The following is a 17,513-nucleotide window of genomic DNA, read 5'->3' as shown; positions in this document are numbered from 1 at the left end:
AATAAGCCATGTTCAGGCAGAAAACTAATTGCATTCTTCTCATTCCTACTGTGGTCCCAGGAATTCGAACCTCCTTCCCCTTAATTGTGGACCCAAATATTTTTCTGGATTACGGAAGGGAAAAGAATCAAGTAATATTAGAAGTTTTGAGTCAGATGGTCTCTGCCCTGGTGAAGAGTGAACCACCACAATAGCAGGCTTTTGCATAATAAAAATATTTAACATCTACAAATGATCTCATAAATATTTGATCCTCACGATAGGCCTGTAAAGTGATTAAAGCAGTTACCACTGACCTCCATCTGCAGATGAGGCTGCTGCGCTAGAGACCTGGAGGCTGGCTGGTAACAGAACCATGATTAGAAGTCTCAGTTCTCAGAAGATAGAAACACATGTGTACATATATGCACACCCACATACACACACTGATTCATGATCCATGTGGCAGTAATCATTGCAGAGAACAAGTAATTAAATTGCCTCCTGAAATAACTTACAGAAGGACCAATATTTACCATTCCTGGGGAGATGAAGAAAGTCTATCTGATGAGTGGCCTTGTTATATCTATTTTTAGGGCAGTTAACATTTGTTGCTTCTCTGGTTTCCTTTATACCTGTGTAAAATGTTGCCAAAGGTTGGGGACCCTGTGCAGAGTCTGTGGCGTTTATACATAGTCATGCCTCATTCTCTCTTGCCCTCTATACTCAGCTGGAGGCTCCACAAGGGCACCTGACTTGGGCCATGAAGACAACTGTAGGTGGATGGCGCTGTCTCAGGTGAGGGAACACACGTTCTTTACAGAGCTCTGGCTGAAGATGCCCCAGAGCTCCATGGAGAGTCAAGAAGAGCTTTGAGGCCATTCCTATATAGGCACACACTGGTCACTTCTCCTAATTTAAAATAGAAATTAACAATAAACTGCAGCAATGGCTTCATCTTAAATATGAGTTAAGCAAGATGTACTATATTCATACAATGGAATATTGTTTAGCAATAAAAAGGAACAAGGTCCTGATACCTGCTACAGAATGGATGAACCTTGAAAATATCCTAAATGAAAGAAGCTAGTCACAAAAGATCACCAATTAGATGATTCCTAGAAAAGGCAAATCTGTAGAGACAGAAAGTCTACTGGTGGTTGCCAGGGTCTGGTGGGAGAAGGAAATAACTGTCAATGGGTATGGAGTTTTGTTTGGAGGTGATGAAATGTTCTTGAATTAGATAGTAGTGATGGTTGCACAAGTCTGTGAATCAATCAATACTAAAAACTACTGAATTGTACACTTTAAAAAAAAAAGGTGAATTTTATGGCATGTGGATATCTCAGTGTAGGTAGGTAGGTAAGTAGACAGATAGATATACATACACATACATTTGTCCATCTATGCAGAGATATACAAGGTGATAGAGAGTTGGGATCCAGTATTTCTCAGTTTCCTTATCTGTAAGATGAGGCTGCTAATTGCTACTTCATAGAGCTGCAGGATTTGAAAATAAAGGCATGAAAATCTTTAGCATAATTAGTAGCCAGATTAGTCCCTTCTCCTTTCTCCCTCTCCTTTCTTCCAGTCTTTGATAGTTTCACTTATTAGTGAGTCGGTAAAGAACAAGAATTGGCTTCCCTTGGGGCTCAGACAGTCAAGAATCTGCTTGCAATACAGGAGACCCAGGTCTGATTCCTGGGTCAGGAAGATCCCCTGGAGAAGGGAATGGCTACCCACTCCAGTATTCTTTCCTGGAGAATCCCATGGACAGAGGAGCCTGGCTGGCTACAGTCCACGGGGTCGCAAAGAATCAGACACGACTGAAGTGACTTAGCACACACGCATGCAAGGGACAAGAATAGAGATTCAAGTCAATAAATGTCTTCATGCCAGATTGTCTGTGAGCTTCTTTTCTTTGTGGGCTTTAAACTTTCATGCCCTCGCATGCTCATAGGTTGTCATTGCACAGAACTGTGCCCTTGATCATAGTGTGTGACCTGATTAACATATAATCTCCCCAGCGTGGGAAAGGAAACTCAAGTTTAGTTCGAAGTATGGTTTATGATGCATTGGTCACTATATCCTATTTGCAGATAATAACCTGGTGCTAATATTTTATTCCCTGCATCATTAATAGATTAGGAATCAGCCCAGTAGAGCCCAGGAAGCATGCTGACATGACAAATGGTTGGAGGAAAATTTCTCTGATTCACCCAAAGTTATCCACTTTGTCCTACATTAATGATGAGAGGAAATATGTTGCTAGGGTAACAGAAGACTGTTCACAGGCAGTAAAGGTTCGATATTTATTTTAAAAAGTCACCCCATTTCTGCCAGCACAAACGGAAGGGCTTTTTTCTCCGGAAATGACATTTTGAAAAGCGTTTGTATTTTGAGTTAAAAAGATGTTTTGTTTTTCAGTGTTATTCCACTTCAGAGAGTTTAGCTTCTTGCTGGTGAAGTGTGGGGGGTGGGGTGACAGCTGAACCAAGTCGGGGAACATTACTCTTCCTGAGAAATCAGCAAGAAGTACTGAACACGTGCTGGTGGCCCTGCCCCAGGGGCCACAGAAGATGTGAGATTCAGGACTCATTCTCAGGTAGATAAGGCATACATTTCTAAAAGTAATAGGGTGTCTGAGTCCAAAATTAGGAATCAGGGCCCAGGGCACCCCTAGGGCCCGTGAGTACCCAAAGCTATTGCAGCATCTTTAGTCTTTAGTGGTGTTATTGAACTTTAGAAATAGCTAGGGCCCTAGTGGGAGCCTGCTGTCTAGCACAGGGAACTCAGCTGGGTGCTCTGTGATGACCTAGATGGGTGGGCTTGGGGAGCGGGAGAAGGAGGTCTAAGAAGGAGGGGATAGATGTATATATACAGCTGATTCACTTCATTGTACAGCAGAAAATAATAACACAACATTGTAAAGCAATTATACTCCAATTAAAAAAAAAAGCTAGGACCCAACAGCAGAGAGGCAACCTGCCTAAACAGGTGGCCAGCAAGTTCAGCGATGGGATGGGTCTCTGGGCTGGCCACTGTTCTGAGCACAGATGTGATGACCCCTCAGAGTTGTCCATTCTCCTCCAGGACCCAGCACATCCTGAGCCTCAGAAGGCTTATGTGTCTGTGTTCTCATGGACTCAGAGCATCCGTCCTTTCTCTTCCTGCTGTTCCCTACCTGTTCCATCCCTGGCTCTGTTCATATCTCCTTCACCACGATAAACCTAAAAGTGAAGACTATACCCCTTCTTCTAAGGGATTGGTTCCAGGTGCTTCACCTGCCCTGCAGAGGGGACCTTTGGTGAATTCCAAGGTAATTGTCATGACCTTTTCTTGGCGGAGCAGAAAGAGAGTTCAATCTTTGACAACATATCTCTGTACACAAGATAACTAGGGGCCCGCAGTTGTGTGAGGGCCTAGTCAGAGGCACACATCATAAATGCCCTCGGGTTTAAAAGAGATTCTGGTCAATTGTTAGAAGTCAGCTTTGGATCTTGAGGAATGAGCAGGTACAGGCAGGTGAGAGCGAGCAGTTTATCTCCATTTGCTCCTGTGACTAACATCTTGGGTCACTTTTTTCCTCCCTTGTTTGTTTCTTTTGCCTTCATGCTACCATTTGGTTTAATTGCATCCTTATTGTATACCGTTTTCCACTTCAAATCATTTTTGTAATCAGTCAGGGTGTAAGCTTGAAAAATTAAAATACTATATCTTTTCCATCGGTGACTAGCGTTATTTTAATTTAATTATGAAGTACACTGACTTTTGTGGGTTCACCTGAATCCATTTCTCCATCTGAAAGGTCATCCCTATTAGAAAATGCCTGTAACCCTCTTGGATCTGCCCACCTGGCTGATGGTAGATGGGTTTTGTATGCCCAGATCAAGCCCCTCTCCTGAAATTCAGGTTTTGTCTCTAGGGGGGGTGGGGAGGACTGTGACAACCCTTCAGGTCTCAAGAAATCACCTCTAGCTTCTGGATTCATGAAAACTCAGACAAAAGGTGGTATATTGAGTTACCTTGGCTCTATTGTGTCCTTATATTTTGTCCACTTATTCTCTTGTAGCAAATGTACAACTGGAGGTGGGGGACTGTTAGACATTGAAACATGGAACTATTGGAGTTTACCTGGTGGTCCAGTGCCTAAGACCCTGCGATCCAGGTGCAGGGAGTCCGAGTTCAATCCCTGGTCAGGGAACTAGATCCCACATGCTGCAACTAAATATCCTGGGTACTTGCAACTAAGACCTTGAGCAGCTAAAGAGAGAGAGGGGAAGGGAGAGGAAGAGAGAGAGAAAGAAAGAAGCATGGCGTCATCTTCAGGTCACTAGGACAACTTCTGTTCCTCTAGGTGAGGATGTGAGACATTCCATATGGTCCAGGAGATGGAGAGTGCTCCAGGGGAGATGGGCTCCTTGGGTCCCCTTGGCCCAGCAGTGATGCCCTTCTTCCTGTCCTGCTAGGAACAGGCTTCCTCCTCTCTTGTTTTCCACCTGAACGTCTTTCTTCCTGGACCTCACGGCTTCCTGTCTTGTGAGGGATGCTGTGCCAATTCCAGCAGATGGACCTGCTTGGAGTTTGCCAGAAGAAGTGACAGTGAGGGCTGGTGCCTCTCCAGCCTGGCGGAAATGAACTGGTTCACTAATCCCTTTTCCAAAAGGACACTTTTGGGCTGGCCTTGCAAATGAAAACTGCTCATATAGCACCTAAAAGTTTTCATGGCCCTGCAGGTAAACGCGAAGCTGCAGTCATCTTGGAAACATAGGATGAGGAATTCTGGAGCTTGAAGTGGCTTTAGGCAAGGTGAGAGAGGGAAGAGTGGTTAGCAGAAAGAACTAACACTGCAATATGCACCAGGATTTGATTATAGTACCTACACTTAGAGCCAAGCAGTAGATAGCCAGTTGCTTAAACTCTCTGAACCTCAGCATGCTGGTTTGTAAAATATGGGTAATCTTTACCTCTGAAAGGCTTAAATCAGATTATAAATGAGTCACCTGTGTCTAACGTACAGTGTCTAACATACAGTGCTTCAAGAATTTTTTCCCCATTTTCTTCCTTTATAAAGAAACAGATTTTTGTAAAAGCTTAGTACATTAAATTGGACTTTCCTGTGGCTCAGATGGTAGAGAATCTGCCTGCAATACAGACAACCCGGGTTCAATCCCTGGGTCAGGAAGATGCCTTGGAGAAGGAAATGGCAACCCACTCCAGTATTCCTGCCTGGAGAATCCCATGGACACAGGAGCCTGGTGGACTACAGTCCATGGGGTTGCAAAGAGCCGGACACGACTGAGCAACTCACACACACAGTACATTAAATTAGCTCACAACTTCCAGTCTTAATGGAGTCAGGCTCACCCCCATCATTTACTCTCTGATGGAGTTAAGTCTGAGATTATTTAAGGTGCACAAGTTGATACTCATGCTGTTGCTTTCTTTTGAAATTTTCTTAGATCACTTAACTATTGACATCTACATGCCCATAATTTCAACCTGCCATTTCATTCAACTTACCATTTCAGCAAATATTTTGTATTCCTTTTTAATACTGGAGTGGGTTGCCATTTCCTACTCCATTTAAAGCATCTAGCAGCTATGAAATAAAGATTTGTTGATGAATGCTTGTTTTTCCCATTATTAATTTTTGTCGTGGCCTTTGCATATTCTTTGGGCATAAATTCCTCACCATCTTACTAATTACCAGTTTGTTTTCCCTCAAGTGGGAAATAAATGCCCACAGTCTTTCTCCTGTCAGTGTTGTTTATTATATCCACCTGAGTGTGGTATGTAGACTCCTGAAGTTTTTGTCTTTCCTCTGTAACTGCTTTGTATAATGCCCAGCACATCTGTCTAGATGGGGCCCTACACAGTATCTGGGATGACGAGGAAGAGGCATCTTAGCCTCTACAATTGTAAATACTCCAATATTAGCTCCTTGATATAAACTGAGTCCCTTTGGAACAGGTGTTAACCAACTGCCGCTTTGATTAGTAACACGTTTGTTTACATCCCTTACAGTTCACCCTGGTGAAGTGATTCAACCATCTTTAGTAAATTCACAGAGTTGTGCAACCATCATCACAAAGTCTTAGAACATTTCCATCCAGCAGACCCCTCTGCTCACATTTCAGTTCTTTACTCTTCACTTTCTTTCCCATAATCACATCCATGTGAATGTAGACTAGTCAGGTTGACAGGAAAGTCACCTCATTATTGCTGATTAAGGGCTACCCAATCAGGCAGGCTTCTTGAAACTTTTGACTCCATCTGCTGGTGATTTGGGACCTTTTTCAATTGGAAATCTGCTTGGTAAATTTGCAGATGAAGCAACCATCCTCTTTCTCTTCATCTCAGAAGATGTAGAGATGGCTAAAGAAATAAAGTCTGAAAGAGGAGCTGATACTCCAAATATGGGAGAGTAGACGAGGATGAAGTCTGGAAGGCAGTGACCCCAGTTCTTAGGTTTCAGTGTTTCTAGCCCTATGCCTGGGGGACTGGCTGGGTTTCCCTTTTTCCCTTGTAAGGAAGGACTCCTTCCCTCCTCTGACAAACAGTGGACTGTCTACTAATATCCCAAACAAGAGACAATGTTCTGAAATCACCTGGATATCTTGATTAAAGTATGGATGACCAGACCTCACCCAGTGATTCTAGGGGTCCAAGCTGGGGCTGGAAATCTGCATGTTAGCATGCTCTGATGATTGTGGTAGGGCCAGGGGGCTACAGATCAAATTTACAGAAACTGGCCTGACAAGGGTGTGGAGAAAGCACATTCCTGAAGGCTTCTTGGAAGGAAAATGCACTAGAAATTTAGCTAATCCCCTGTAGTTATAATGTGTAACCCAGTAGCTTCCTCTTCATTTTAGAAGCACTGTTTTATTGCTGAAATCTTTACATTTCTTCAGCAATGTTTGGGATTGTTTCCAAACCAATTTAGATTCCATGCAAAAGTCTTTTTATTAGCTGATCTTTACGAGCAAATAATCTCTATGAAAAATTCCCCTAAATCACTTAAGTCTTGTTAAAAATGACAAGAGTTGTAACAGAGTCTTGCCTTACTCCTAAAGAAAGGCTTCAGAAAAGGGGCTGGGCTAGCCTGGTAGAAGGCTTCGGGCTCCATCTGTTCGTTTACACATATGCAGAGCTGGGTTCACCTGGGATTTCTCTAGGTTTAGTGGACAGTGAGGTAAGGTGTGTAAAGTACCTGGAATATAGATACTAGTAATTTTTGCTGCAATGGGGAACACAAGATGAAATGTACCAACAACATGAATCGTGGAAGCTTGATAAGTGAAGTTTGGAGGCGGGGATCACAATTCTCTGAAAAAAACATGAACATTCTGAAATACAAAAATTCTGAATAGCAAGTGGAAACCAAACTCAAGTTGCACTGTTTTTTATTACACTTGTGTAAAGGGTGCATACCGTGTGTCTCCGATGCAGTGACTTAGGAGAGGAGGCTCTTTGATGGTTGTGTATCTTTCCATCCTCTCAAATCTAAGAAAGAAACTTAAAAAGCCCAAGACTCTAGTTTCACTGCAAGCCTCTGCCTCGGGGACAATCACTGTCAGATCAGTGGTGCAGACAAGTGTGGGTGAATGTGTAGGAATGGTACGTTCCCCACCTGCAGTTAAAAAAAAAAAAAGAAAGAAAACCTACCCCCCTCCTTTTTCAGACACATGGACTGGTCCGTTAGTGGAGGCTGTGTGTGTGTAACTAGTTAAGTGCAGCGGGAGAGGGAGGGTGGGAACGCCTGCACTAGTCTGTTCTTTTTTCCGGTGTGCGTCTCCGGAGACACAGGTTTCCTTAGTCTCGCTTCAGAGGGGAGCTCGCTCCTGTCCCCCAGGCGGGCAGGGAGCCCCGGTCTCGCGGGCTGAGGTCTGGCGTTTACAAGCCTCTTGGCAGTGTTGTGGGTTTGAAGCCCAGAGGAGGTCCCTGCTCAGAACAGCCAGGAACCGAACTAGAAGAAAAGGAGCCCGGACTTGAGGTAAAGCGACATTGCCGGAGGCATCCTAGGCTTTGCAGGGCAGACGTGAAATGCCCGGCGTCCTGGGCGACATCGGAGACCCCCAGGGTCCTCCAGATGGGATGGGCAGGATTCTGGCCCCAGAGACCACTTGCAGTGGTCTGAAGGACATTTTGCTTAAACTTTTTGCTTGTGATGCAAAATAAACCAGGGAGCTTTAAAAAAAAAAAATCAATCTAGTAATAAAGAGCAGGAAACGGCGGGTTATTTGAATGAGAGGAATAACTTATTGACCATTTAAACAATGTTTGTGTTTTTTCAGGCTGCTACCCCCAAGGTAGAAAGGAGAGTGGTTTCCAGAGTGTTTTGTTTGATTGTCTGTAGTTGTAGAGCTCCATGAAATTTGTATTAGAGATGAAAGAATTTAAGAATCATAGTTAGAGGATCTGGTGGTCAAAGGAGTGAGAGGAATTGAATCAATTTATCTGTTACTATAGATGTGTATTTTTTTTTTTTTCTTTAAGAAGCTTCCCATGAATGAATATGAGGAAGTAAAACATTTGTGTATTATTCACATTTTGTTACAGGTGAAAGAGCCTGATTGTGGTCTCACTTTACCATCTTTGGGCAGGAAATGTAAGAAATCTAGAGATTTTTGCCTTATTCTAATGCAAACAGTTTTTTTGAAAACCTAGTTATTAGTCAAACCATACTCCAAAGTTTATTTTTGAGGGAAAAAAAAAAGATGTTTTAAAGTGCGCAAGAAGGAAGGAGACAAGAAAAATTTTCTTAACCATGAAAGAAATGTATTTATGATTTGGGAAAGGTTAAAAAAAAAAGTGAGTCTAGCCAAAAAGTCAGCAGGAGTGGGGTTGCCATGGCAGCCTCCTCTATCCCTTAACTGGGATTGGGGATTTAAGAGAAAATTGAGCCTGTTTTCTCTGAGACAGTCTCAGGAGGTATGTTAAGAGGATGTGAAGTTATTTAGATTATCCAAACAGGTTCTGACAAGTAAGTGAAAATAACTAATTAAAATACTGTTGCCATTCTACAATGGATCAAAAGGCTTGTTGAGTCATGATGGACTTACAGAAGAGGTGAATTTGCTACGGCTCATTGGTATAAATTACTTCTGAGAAGGCTGTTTAAGGCTAAGTGTGAGGCCTGGCCCCAGCCTCTTTGAAACAAGCTGTGAATGTGCATTTCTACCTAGTGTTTTCAGGTGGGTTCCTGCAGCATTTTCCTGTGTCAGTGAGTTTAACCCTTGTGTCAGTGGCTTATCCAACTGGTTCAGGGACTATCATATCATGAGAGCAGAGGTCTTCAAGATTTCCCCTCCAAGTAAATAGTAGTTAATTTAAAAGGATTGTTGTTGTTGTTCAGTTGCTAAGTCGTGTCAGACTCTTTGTGACCCCATGGACTGTAGCCCGCCAGGCTCCCCTGTCCATGGGATTCTCCAGGCAAGAATACTGGAGTGAGTTGCCATTTCCTCCTCCAGGGGATGTTCCCGACCCAGGAATCGAAGCCATGTATCCTGCATTGGCAGGCGGGTTCTTTACCGCTGAGCCACCAGGGAAGCCTAATTTACGGAAAAGTCCAAAATACTCAGGACTCATACCAGCTGTCTGGAGGGACGATCATGATTTTACCCCATATGTACCAGGTTTCTCAAGTCAGCACCACGGACACATTGGATAGGATGATTCTTTGTTGTGGGAAAGAGTCTAGTGTTTAGCAGCGTCCCTGGTACCCAACCTCTACATGATGGTAGCAATTCTGTCCCCAGCTCAACAACTGAAAATGTCTCCAGACATTGCCAAATGTTCTGTGTGGGGCACAATCACCCCCCAATTGAGAACCATTAAGTAACCACTTTTGAGACCCACTGGGAGGACCATGACAGGGAGGCGTGACCCCAAGGGAGGGTGTTTATCAAAAGAACAGGAACAGAACAAATATTTTGTCCTACATTTTGGTCTTTGTTTTCTTTTTGTTTGAAGTCACATCCTGGGCTGGGTCAGGGAGCTGGGGTAAGCACTGTTCTGGGTCTATATCCTTCTGCTCCCAGCCTCTCCCCTCATGGGCCTTTGTGGGCCTTATTTTTAACATTTATTTATTTTTAATTGAAGGATAATTGCTTTACAATCTTGTGTTGGTTTCTGCTATACATCAACGTGAATCGGCCATAGGGGCTACAATCCATGGGATTGTAAAGAATCAGACATGACTGAGCAACTAACACGCACATAAACTCCAGTACTTTGGCCACCTGATGCAAAGAGCTGGCTCATTGGAAAAGACCCTAATGCTGGGAAAGACTGAAGGCAGGAGGAGAAGGGAGTGACAGAGGATGAGATGGTTGGATGACATCACTGATTCAAATGACAACAGTCTGAGCAAACTCCGGGAGATGGTGAAGGACAGGGAAGCCTGGCGTGCTGCAGTTCATGGGGTCGCAGAGTAGGATACAACTTAGCGACTAAACAACAACAAAAATATGTATGTCTGGTGCAATTCCTGACCAAACTTCTCTAAAAGTGCATCCCAGGAATGGACTATTTAAAAAAAAAAAGAACCTCATAGCACATTTTATAAGGCAAATAATTACCCAGAACTTATCAGGTCTGTAAATACAGGGGTTTTTTGATATGTGAGCTTTATGTAAATCTGGGCACACCTATCTGGTGTTTCTTCTGGAACCTGTAGTGCTTCCTTGTCTTTTGTTCCTTTCCCCCTGCACCAGCGAGTCTCAAACTTTATGGTTGTCTGAGAGTTGGGTCTCGTTTTGTCAATGAAATGAAATAGTCACAGCCTTTTTCCAATTCACAGATAACAAAAGAAGGCGATGGCTGGAATGTTGTCCATTTAAAAGTTTTCTTACACCTTTTTCATATGCTATTGTTTGCTCTCAGAAGTTAACAGATTATAAACATGAATGAAATTGTAACAAATACTGGGACAAAACTTCTGAAATGGCCAATTTTGCTTAGTTCTACTTCACTTTTTTTTTGGTGGACTTATGTTCCAATTATAGCTTTAAATTTTATAAATATACCTTTATTAAACAGCTTTAGTACACAAGTGATAATGTCACATTTTGTTGGCATTACTCTAAGAACATCATGAGATGCTCTAAACACCATAATACATTACAAGGTAGCTGCCCCAGGCCGCGCTGGAAGGGAACCTCCCTCGGGGTCCCCCCAGTTGGGGTAAGGGTGGAGCCTGACATTGGTTGAGCTTATCAGGAAACACCTCTGCTTGTTGGAGTCATTCTTGGTGATGGGGTTGGAATGGCCCATGGTGTTTTCTGTGTTTCATTATAAAACAAAATCTTCATTTACCTCTACCTGGAGGTACCTATGTAACCAGCACCTTGTACTCTCTTGAAGGCATCTCCTTATTTGAAAATCCACCCCCTCATTCACTAGACCTAAGATCTGTGAATACAGAGAACGCTAGTATTAGGTCCGTTTTATCACCAGGATGTATTAACAGAACAGGGCCTACCAATGTTGTCTGCTCAATAGTTGATGAATAAACAAGTGAATGTCAGTGATTCTCCTTAAAAGACCACCTGGGAGCTTGGTCTGCAAAAAACTCACATGTCTACAACCTGGGTCCTGTCCATGTAGTCTGTTCTGTGTATTTTTTTCAAAGGAGAAATCCAGTCCCCATCCAAGCAGCCTTTACTGTTTGAAGGACTACCAGGAAGTCCTTTAAGGATTTAGGAAAAGTGGTTCTGGGGGTTGTAAAATTAAAGGGGAGAACTTTATAAATTTTTTTTCATGAAGCCCAGAAATTAGACTTCTGCTCTTATATTTGAAGCCCTACATGCTAAAGTTGCCTGTGGCTTTGGTAAGAGAAAGAGATTACTATCCCTAGGACTTGATCCAAAGGCAATGCATTCCCATTCTCTTTGTTTTCAAGAAAATTATCCAGTCAAATGAGCATGTAGATCACAAATGGAAAAAAAAAAAAAGCCTTATATGCTCTATGTGTTGGAGCATGAAGTCTTAGAGAGTTAGAAATATCTACTGGGAAGTCAGAATGATGCTACTTAAAAGAGCCCACGTTTCTTGAATTAGGTATCAGGCTGTGGCGTGTCCAGGTGAGGCAAATAACTTGAAATGTGCCTCAATATGCAGGATGTAAAGATGCAGTGGTGGCAGGTAAAAGAGCCAGAGACATTCTTAATACTGAGATTCAAGGACTGTCCCCAGCTTCGTTTTCTTTCTCTTTTTTTTTTTTTTTTTTTAAACTTTTTATTTTATACTGGAGTATTCCCTAGTAGCTCAGACGGTAAAGCATCTGCCTACAATGCAGGAGACCTGGGTTCGATCCCTGGGTCGGGAAGATCCCCTGGAGAAGGAAATGACAACCCACTCCAGTATTCTTGCCTGAAAAATCCCATGGACTGAGGATCCTGGTAGGCTACGGTCCATGGGGTCGCAAAGAGTCAGACACGACTGAGCGACTCCACTTATTGCTGGTTAACAATGTTGTGTAGTTTTAGGTGCACAGCAGAGAGACTCAGCCATACATACACGAGTATCCATTTTGCCTTCCCTTCCTGGCTACCACATAACATTGCCCTGCTCCCTTTTCTAAAGCAGAACCTCTGGTATGCGTCTATATGGGCAAGAATGAGTCTAACCACTGTCTTAAGCTGCCCAGGCTTAAATTGTGACCTTGCAGGGAGCGGGCCCTAATAAAAGAGGAAACAAACCCCACTGCTTTTCTTGCTCACCAAGTTCAGAATATCTTTGGCAAATACGTGTCTGTGTCCTTCTCAGCATTGCTGGTTCACACGGAGGTCATTTTTGGCCCATAAACATTAGATGAAGCAGAAATGCTTGCTTACACTTCAGACTGCTTTTATCTCTCCCTCCTGCTAGATAATAATTGTGTTGGTTTGTCTTGGGGCTCCGCAGCTGGCTCCTTGCATCCGTGCTTATATCCGTATACCTTGTCCAAATAAACACACTTGAAAAGGTAGAGAAGTGTGTTTTGAACAGTTTAAAACATCCTCTAACAGAGAGTTTTAGCCGAGCGTTCTGCTTTGTTTTGGCAACTTGTTTAGGATGCAAAGTGTATCTGGTTCTGGCAACAGATTAAAGGTGTCAGTTCTTATAAAACTAAGTTTAGGGCCAAAGGACTGGGCTGGGTCAAGGGGGTGGTGGTGGTGCAGATTTCCAGTCTTTCTTTGTGTTTTTTGAAAGAGTTTTAAAGCATAAGGAAAAAAATATGTGCCTGAGTGGGTTTTTTGTTTTGACTTTTAACCTCAGAACTGTAAAAACCTACTGTAAAACCTTATCTTGGCTTAGCCAGCCCTCTGCAGTTAAGCTCTTGTTCTCTTGCTCACCTTCATCTCTGCCCCCTTTCACTTCAGCTCACTAGCTTGCTTTCTGTCCCTTAGGCACTCTCTCCTGCCATCTCAGAGTCTCTGCACTCACCGTTGCCTCTGCCTGGAACATTCTTCCCCAGGGTTATCTTGGATCCCCTGGCCCTGCATGGCACTTTCCCTGCCATGATCTGAAATTCTTCTTTGTGTACATGTCATTGTCTGTCACCCGTGGCTGGATAGGTGTTGCCATGTTTCAAACACCAAAAATAGGATCTGCAATTGGATCTACAAACAGACACACAGACATAGGAAACAAACTTATAGTTCCCATAGGGGAAAAGGGAGGGGAGGGATACATGAAGAGCTTGGGATTAACAGATACACCCTACCTGATATAAAATAGATGAACACCAAGGTCCTACTGCATAGCACAGGGCACGCATGCTCAGTCATGTCCTACTTTTTGTGACCCCATAAGCTGTAGCCCACCAGGTTCTCTGTCCATGGGTTCTCCAGGCAAGAATACCGGAGTGGGTTGCCATTTCCTCCTCCAGGGGATCTTCCTGACCGAGGGATTGAACCCGTGTCTCCTGTATTGGCAGGTACATTCTTTATCACTGAACCACCTGGGAAGCCCATAGCACAGGGAAATAGATTCAATATCTTGTAATAACCTATAGTGGAAAAGAATCTGAAGAAGAATGGCGCTAGTGGTAACGAACCTGCCTGCCAGTGCAGGAGACATAAAAGACATGGTTCAGTCTCTGGGTTGGGAAGATCCCCTGGAGGAGAGCATAGCATCCCACTCCAGTATTCTTGCCTGGAGAATCCCACGGACAGAGGAACCTGGCGGGCTACAGTCCATAGGGTCGCAGAGTTGGACCCAACTGAAGCGACTTCAGCACAGCAATCACTTGGCTGTATACCAGAGGTTAACACAACATTGTCAATCCACTGTACTTCGGTAAAGTAAAATGAAGTGGTATCTCGTGGAAGGTAGGTAGATGCTTGATAAATGGATGGTGGATGGCTAGATGAATGAATAAATGAGGAGCAAGGGAGGGAGGCATTGGGGACTATCTGCTTAGTTAATCTCTCACTCCCTTTAAATCTAACCAAGTGTTCTCCTTCTCTGGTGCCCCCTGACTCCCCAGCACAGTGGTCTTGCATGATTTTCTCCCCCACACCTTCCTGGCTTGGCACATTACACCAACAGTGTCACCTGTTGTAATCCCTTCTTTTGGAATTAGCCACCCTTCATGCATGCACACTTCTGCAGGGTAGGCATCGGGGCAGGAATATCTAACAAAGGGTGGTGTGGGCTGTAGTTGTTGAAAGTTCTTACTGCCTTCGCACTTTATAAACATTTCTCATTAAAGTCCTCTCATCAGTGTGCATCGCTGTGTATTAACTCTCACCTTTGTATTTCAAAAAAGGAAACTGAGGCTCAGAGCAGCCACCCAATGGCATTCAAATGGTTACTGGCAGAGCCCGGGTTTGAATCCAGGATGTCCGTCTCCAAAACCCAGATTCTGTGGCCTGTCTACTCCTCAGGTGTCTGGCGCCTAACTCACAGGCCCGCCATCAGCTTTTGCCAAATGAATGAAACCTAAGACCTCACCCCACCTACTCCCTCTCTTCCTTATTCTTTGAGCTCATAAACATTACTTATAGCATACTATAAACATTATTTATAATATTACTTGCAATATTATATAAATATTATAAAAATGAGTCTCTAAGCTCATCTCTAAGGACAACCAGCTTGTATATCTTAAGTCACTTTTTTTTTTTTTTTAAACAAACAGGGCTTAATTGTTCTTTAAACTCTCATTTTTTTCATGTAAGCAAATCCATTAGTAAAAAGCTCAGCTATTGTTGAGTCACCCGAATGAACTTTAACCAAGGTGGTTCCTGGGCAGCCTGAGGAATCAGTTTCCCTGTCTTCAGCTCCCAGTGTTACTTTGATTTTCCTTAAAGCATAAAGCTTCTACTAAAAGAAAAAAATCACCACAGCAGCCACATGTAAACGTTTTAAGTGAGAAAGACTCGGCAAAAGCCTGAAATTATAAAACGTGTCAGCCTTTCTTCCATATTTTCAGCATAACCAAGTAGTGGTGGTTTAGTTGCTAAGCTGTGCCTAATTCTTGCGACCTCATGGACTGTAGCCTTCCAGGCTCCTCTGTCCATGGAATTCTCCAGGCAAGAATACTGGAGTGGGTTGCAGTTGCCTCTCCAAGGGATCTTCCCAACCTGGGGATTGAACCCAGGTCTCCTGCATTGCAGGCAGTCTCTTACATTTCAGGTGGATTCTTTACCAACTGAGCCACCAGGGAAGCCTTAACCAAGTGGAAGGGAAGGCACTTGGAAGCACTCGGTTACATTAAAAATATGTAAAAAAGGCTGCCACCAGTCTTTTTGGTTGACTACAGGGTGTTTCGTTGCTGAAGTTGAAAGCCAAGATCAGAAGCCTTTGCTGACACATAAATGTAATTCTCTAAGCCCATTCTAAGATGAGAAAACTGCTGAGTTTTCATAGAGTTGATGTGGAGGTAGATTTCTGCACTCAGGCCCAGAGTGTCCACCTCTGTGGTGTGCCCGGTAATGTGAGTGTTCAGGTGGGGACCTGGCAGCCTCTGTTGGTGTGTTGGGTGCAGGTCCCTCATCGTCTGGCCTCTTCAGCTTTCTAGCACATGACAAGCCCTGATGACAGCTCTAACAGGGCAGAGCCTGCAGCCTTGTCAGGCTGGTCTGTCAAAGCTTTCCTTGGCACATAACCAAGTTTCACCCAGACTTGGGGCCAACCCAGCTGGTTCCCATTTTCCTTGATGGGAGGATAATCAGGAAGATGGTGTCCATGTGCTATGTATTGATATGATACATCAAAAGTCTGTCCAGCACTGGGGATGAGACCACCAGAGGTGCCCTGTCATGAACCCCAACATGGTACCCAGTTTCTCCATTCATCATAGCCACTCCTGGCCCTTTAACCATTCCTGAGAAAAACTGGAGTTGTGTTTGACTTTTTACCACAACTCTCAAGCCCCGTAATGGTCTTGGGTGTGCTCATAATAACTGTGTCTCATGGTTTGAATTTAACTGACTTTGCAATGAGAATATTGGAAAAGAATTTCTGACTGAGGTCACGTATGCTACTTCCAGCCCAGAGCCACTTGGTAATTGGGGCCTTGCCTAATCTGAACTCACACTGACATGGGCTGCCTCTTAGTTGGCTGGTTCTTGGACCTGGCCTGGCGCCAGTCAGAAAGATTTCTTCTCTACCTGCTTTTCTGTGTTAAAGGTAATTCCTGCTCAAGACTCCTAGAAATATCATAGCAGGAAAGTGCCATAGATTTGATCTGGTCTGATCTTCTTAATGTTAAGGACTTTGAGACCTAGAAAACACAAGAAGGCTGTGTGGCTCTGACAAAGAACCCATCCCAGGTATGCTGCTGCTAAATCGCTTCAGTCATGGCTGACTCTTTGCAACTGTATGGACCATAGCTTGCCAGGCTCCTCTGTCCTTGGGATTCTCCAGGCAAGAAGACTGGAGTGGGTCGCCATGCTCTTCTCCAGGGGATCTTTCCCACTCAGGGATCAAACCTGCACCTCTTACATCTCCTGCATTGGCAGGCAGGTTCTTTACCACTAGGGCCACCTGGGAAGCCCCGTCCCAGGTACGGGTGGCTGGTAATCCCAAACATTCCTTGGCTTGTGGACACATCACTCCAATCTTTGCCATCTTCCCATGGCCTTCCTCTTTGTGTCTCTGGGTCTGTTTCCCCTTCTCTTCTCTTTTAAGGACTTGTCATTGGGTTTAGGGCCCACCCCAACCCAGGACGACCTCATCTCAAGATCCTTACCTTAATTCTATTTGCAAAAAGCACTATTCCAAGCAGAAACATTCTGAAGACATGCTTTGCAGGGGTCTCAGTTTAGCTCACTCCACGTCCTCTGTCTAAGCACCAGTGTTCTTCCTCCTCAGGTTTTCCCTCCTGCCTCATTCTTGTCATAATCAACAGCCCTGCTTTTTGAGGGGAACCTTGGCAGCCCCAGGAACGGCATCTGTTCAGAGTTCTTTGCAAGTCTAAGATGAGTCGTAGAAATCACAGAACTGCAAGGCTTCTAGGAATTTTCTTGTCGATTTCAGCAAAATAAGAGGCTAATGAGAAAAGTGTTTGCATATCCGATACTTTAATTGAAAAGGAAGCA

At 43.8% G+C, this 17,513-nt stretch overlaps 1 protein-coding gene across 2 annotated transcripts in view; it reads left to right on the top strand.

Moving 5' to 3' along the window:
* ABLIM1 (actin binding LIM protein 1) overlaps positions 1-17,513 on the top strand; it is a 185,261-nt gene that overhangs the window by 91,780 nt on the left and 75,968 nt on the right. The window contains exon 1 of one of the 2 annotated variants that reach the window (XM_065923394.1): positions 7,800-7,975. The exons of the other annotated variant lie outside the window; for it this stretch is intronic. The gene's annotated coding sequence lies outside the window, so the exon portion shown is untranslated. Of the gene's footprint in view, positions 1-7,799; positions 7,976-17,513 lie in introns of those variants that run through there. 2 annotated transcript variants of the gene reach the window in all.

The sequence above is a fragment of the Muntiacus reevesi genome, chromosome 2 (genome assembly GCF_963930625.1).
Source record: "Muntiacus reevesi chromosome 2, mMunRee1.1, whole genome shotgun sequence".
Lineage (NCBI taxonomy): Eukaryota > Metazoa > Chordata > Mammalia > Artiodactyla > Cervidae > Muntiacus > Muntiacus reevesi.
The sequence above is the reverse complement of the archived record's forward strand: the minus strand, read 5'-3'. Positions and strand labels throughout refer to the sequence as shown.